Raw genomic sequence first — 5,436 nt, 5'->3', positions numbered from 1 at the left:
AAAAAAAGGTTTTTCTAGACTTCCATAGAATCATAAAATCTCCCAAACTGGAAGGAACTCATAAAGATGAGTTCTACTTGTTGCTCCACATAGGACCATGTAAAAATCAAACCATATTTCTAAGACAGTTGTCCACAAGTTTCTTGAACTCTGGCAGATTTGGTGCCATGACCATTGCCCTGGGGAATCTGTTCCAGTGTTCCATCGCCTAATATTCAATCTGACTCTCCCTTTTAGTGAAGTTCAAGTGGGAAACTGATCAGGCTATGTAAGCAGTCCATTAATAGGAATGGTAATCAACAAGGCTTATACACATGCTACTACAATATTATTAGTTGAAAAATACTTACTATGACAATTTCTGGCGATAACTTCTATTATTCAGAAAAGTAAGACACAAACCTGTGTCCATTTAAAATTACTTTTAGCAACCGAGCATATATAAGTAGCTAGGCATTTACCTCAGGTTCTTCTCGTTAAGCCTACTAGGGTAACCTAAAATTTACAGATGTGTGTTATTTGGAAAAAGGTTTATGAATCCTTAACATTTATTCATGCTGTACCACTGCTCATGTTGCAAACTGCAGAACAAATTCCTGAGAGTAGAAACAGATGCACTTGTTAAAACTGTAAAATTCAAATTATTTAAACTCATATTTGATGAAGGTTATTAGTCCACAAAGTCTGCAAGACTGGCAATTTGTGCAAAATAACTAACTAAAATACACATCAAGTCCTACTTCGCAATTTAATTGTCGTGGTTGATGTATACAAATAGAGGAGTTATAGGTAAAGGATTAATGGTAAAGGCATGTTAAGTGCTGCATTTCTCAGATATAATAAACAATAGTCTTTATGCTTGTCTTATTAGACGAATTTAACAAATCACTTTTACTGAAATTTCCACAATGAGATGACACATAAAATTGAGGCCTTAGTGTTTAATTAATAATTTATTTCTTCTTTGTTATCTGAAATAACCAGTGTTTGCAAAAGATTTCTCTGGAATCTCCTATTCACCTCATGAAACAAGTGATAACACTGAGAAGGTAATCTAATAAATTGAAAGAGATTTAGGTTTTGCCCACATGGTCAAGTGTGGAGAGCCATAGGGTACTGTCATTCCTAGTGTGATTTGTGAAACAACTGTTCAGTCATACAAGTGAGTCTCACCTAAATCCTGATAAGAAAACAGTGCTAGCCTGCAACCTTGCCAGTGCTGCTGCCCTTTCCAGTAGCAGCTCAGAACTCTAAGTGTCTGCTGTATCAACAGAACCAATTCCTCAGTGAGATCTGGGCCTAGATAAACTTTTGCCACAGTGTCAACATAGGGCATACTTGTTTAAAAACACTGGAAAAAGACTTGATGAATACATGGGATATCATGTCCAGCATGTAATTTATGTCATATTTCATCATGTTCTTTAATTGTACTAATCAAGCACACTACATGCTTGATACATCAACAATTTAAGACATGCACTGAGTATACTTCTCTACATAAATCTGTGCCACAATCTCTAATACATTAACATACACTAAATACTTCTCTTGCATAGATCAATAACATCTTAGCTTTCCAACAACTCAAAAGACAAAACAGTATATTGAAAATTTGAACAGCTTTAGTCAAATGATATACAAGGAAAAAATAATATGATCTTCTGTGCCAGACAACAGATACTTTATGATATTCTCCAACTCCATGGCTATTACATAGAAGTCAAGCATTTGTATTGTTCATACACAATTGACTGGAATCAAATCAGAATTCTCAGGAAGAAATGGCACTATCTTTTTCTGCCAAGAGTAAAATTTGGATGTGGTTCTTTACATACTCAAATGCCAGTTCTTCTCAATATCCCAAATTACACTGACATGATATGGTTTTCAAAAAAATATTAATGTATTTTTACTCTGTTAGACACAACAGAAGATTGCACAGGCTCTGGTTGGGATTTTAGCTCAGTGAGCAAAACACAGAGTACCAATGTTTTAGCTATTGCTGAATAGTCTTTTTGCAGTGTCAAGTCCTGCTCTATTTCTCACTGTCAAACAGGCTGGAGATGGACAAGAGGTTTGGAGGGGACGCAGTTGGAACACTAATCAGAAATGACCAAAGGGATATTCCAGGCCACATGGCTGCACTCAGCAACAGAAGACTGGTTTGGTCTTCCCAATATCTGTTGCTTGAAGACTCTCTGAGAATCCATTTGCTAGCAGGAGATAACGAGTGATTACCTTCAAGGTTTGGTAGTACCAGACTGTCTACATAATTTTCAGATGTGTTCCTGGTTATCTTATCCAGTCCCTAAAAAGACTTCTGTAGTAGTCTCACTCCAGTACCACAGAATTTAACATAAGCAAAATAGCTTTATCTCTTACTGTTTCAACAATAATGTTCATCTATCATTGTTTCAGATGTGAGGCTTTGAAAACAGATTGACTATTTTGTATCTCTCATTTTCAAGCCAGTTCTTTTACTCCTACCCATAAATCACTATAAATCATTTGTTCAGCAACAAAGCTGTTGTGACAGCAGCAAATTACCCAGCTTCCCAGTTGCAACTGTAGACTTCAGTAATTTTGTTGTATATAAGCATGTGTGGAGACCACAATCTCCCAAAAAGGCTGATTAAAATGAAGTTTAATGGAACCAACACCAATACATCTGTGTAAAACACATCCCTTCTTTAAATTTCAATAGTCAATAGTTATATATGTATGACGGCTGCTCTGAAAGTAATGCTTCCTATTTTATTATTTTGGCCCATGACAGCAGAGCCAGATGTTAGTGACATGGCAGTAGGGGTTGAACAAATACTCCATTACATTTTGTTGTAGTGTAACAGATGGCAGCAGAGGAGAAGTCAAAAAAAAGATGCAAGTGTGGATGAAGCAAAATTATGGAATTAAACTCCTCCATGTGGAACACATGGCACTCACTGACATTCACTGGCACTTGCTGAATGCTTATGGAGACCAAACAGTCTGCAGAGAGCTGGTGGGTGCGGCATTTCAGCAAAATGAAACACAAACCATGTTCTGATCGCCATGCAGATCCTCACAAGCATGGCATGCAGGCTCCTGTTCATGCTGGTGAAAATGCATAAATAATGGTAGTGACTATGTTGATGAATACTGTTTTGTAGCTGAGAATTTCCTTCAAGGACTGTTATTGTGGTCTTTGCATATGTTGTATTTTCCATGGAAATAAATAGGAGGCATAACTTTCAGAGTGACTTAAATAGATTAATAGCTTTCTGAACTTCTATCGTCTTCCAGCATGGATTTGAGTCACAATGCACTGCTGAATGTTTTTTTCACTTCTTCCTTGTGTTTTTCCTGGTTGTGGTAATCTCCAAGCAATATAAAGCACATACAAAGGCTACCTATACAAACTTCACTTTATCAGATCTGTCTTTGATTTGTAGTTGCAGTTTACTGATCAAGTTCATTTCTGCAAACAGAGCAAATTACACTGACCTTTCTCAGCTGCATTTTTGTAATGAGTCACTATAAAAACATTCTTACAGAATGTTACAGAAGCATTGTTGACAGCTTACTTTTTCCATTCTTTTGCAAAAACAATTATTTATTTTTGTGCTTCTCGTAAAGACTCCAAAAATTAAAATTCATAGTATATTTTTAGGCAGCATTCACTTCAACCACTGAAATCCCAGCTGTTAGAAAACAAGCAGTTATTAAGTTTTCAGCTTCTGTCTGTGCCCTTGACCTTGTTAGCTTAAAAAAAAGTTCCAGCCTAGTCATCATCTCTTTTCAACCTGCTGCAATTCCAAAGCAATCCTGAACCAAGTGTTTACAATACATATTACCGCAGGTCTTTGTATAAAATTTGGTAGTAACATAGCTTTGCAAACTAGGTTTCTAAACTTGGAGGCAGGAAGAGAGGCCATGTTATCTGACATCAGCTAGAGAGCATTCGCCTTATACAAACAGAATTCTGTACCTCAAGTCAGAGGAAGTAAAAACACCTGAAACCAAAATCTCATTACCTAAAACAAGGAAGTGGTTAGATCATACCTGAGCCACCACCAAAATAATCAGAAGGCAGAGCACTCAGTAAGCACTGAGTGTAAGCAATTCAACAAACTAGTTTCAAAGGCATGTCTTGCAAGTATATGAACAAAACAATATGCTATTACGGTTATCTTCTGATACCGTAAACTGCAGTACTGGTTATTTACATTTCTTCTACAATGTCCTACTTTCATATGTGAGTTTTTTACATACCACTTGATCCCTTCAGACATGCAGGAAAATCCAAATCATCAAGTTGTGCAACTGTTTAATGACATTACCTCTCTAATAAAAAATTGGAACTTAAGGTCTTTTTCCTCCTTTCTGGAATCTACCTCACAATTGCTTCTGACTGTGGACAGCCTGTCATTTGCATTAACATACAGTAAAATCTTCATGATTTGGAGGTCTTTTTATCTTATTGTGATAAAGAAGAACCTGAGCATAAAATCTAAGTAGATATAGTGACTGTTATCAGAGAGAAATATATTCCATAGAGCTAATAGCAAATAACAGAATAATAATAAAAAGAAAAGGGTAGTTGGTTAAGACTGTACTCTCTGCTTCAGTAAAATAAAGGCTAAAACAGAACTTTAAATATTGAAGCACTGAGAGAAAAATCAAGTCTCAGAAGGATGAGTGAATACAAAACTTGCTGCAGATTATTTTAAAGCTTAGCTGAATTTACATGAAAGGGAGCAGTGAGGAACTGTAACAGTTTGAGTAAAAAGTTTCTAACTCAGCATGAAATTTTCACTGAATATTTCTAACTATCCCATACTGTAGTCACAGAAGAGACATCTGACCTTGGAAATGTAACTATTATGACAGAGGTGAAAGTGTCCAGAAAAAATTCATGGTATGGACCCACATATGTTGACAGACAAGATAATGGCACTATAAACATCCAGGTCAATAAGCAACAGTAGCAAATGGTGTCAAAAAGTGTTACAGTAGATAGATAGACAATCATAGCCACAACACAGAACTGTACGTTTCCTCTCCACCAGTGTGAGATAGTACTGGAGTGCAATAGTATACTGAAACAGATTTCTTTTCACCATCTTTCATTGTTTCAGCCTTACCTATGCTCGTCATGATCAAAACATGCTCCTAAAAATGCACAGCAAGTATTGCAAAAATACCTGTTCATTTCTGAATTAGGCTAGGTTGCTGAGGACTTTGGCCCTGTATTCACTCCTTTAAATTAATTAGTTTTAATACTAGCACTGCATAAATACGCAGAAAAATGCAGAAATAAAAAAAGAGTGATAGAAGACCATGGGTTTTTCTTAAGGTATATACAAAACTTGGAAATGATGCTTGAACATAGACAACAGTAATCCTCAACTTGTTACTCTTTATTAAAAAAACAAAAACAAAACCCAAACCAAA

The 5,436-nt window shown here is 36.0% G+C and overlaps 1 protein-coding gene across 1 annotated transcript in view; it reads right to left on the bottom strand.

Moving 5' to 3' along the window:
• Positions 1 to 5,436, bottom strand: part of LURAP1L (leucine rich adaptor protein 1 like) — a 36,782-nt gene that overhangs the window by 1,002 nt on the left and 30,344 nt on the right. The window lies entirely within an intron of this gene.

Source organism: Meleagris gallopavo, chromosome Z (assembly GCF_000146605.3).
Source record: "Meleagris gallopavo isolate NT-WF06-2002-E0010 breed Aviagen turkey brand Nicholas breeding stock chromosome Z, Turkey_5.1, whole genome shotgun sequence".
NCBI classification, from domain to species: domain Eukaryota; kingdom Metazoa; phylum Chordata; class Aves; order Galliformes; family Phasianidae; genus Meleagris; species Meleagris gallopavo.
Note: the sequence above shows the minus strand (reverse complement) of the source record. Positions and strands in the feature narration are given on the sequence as shown.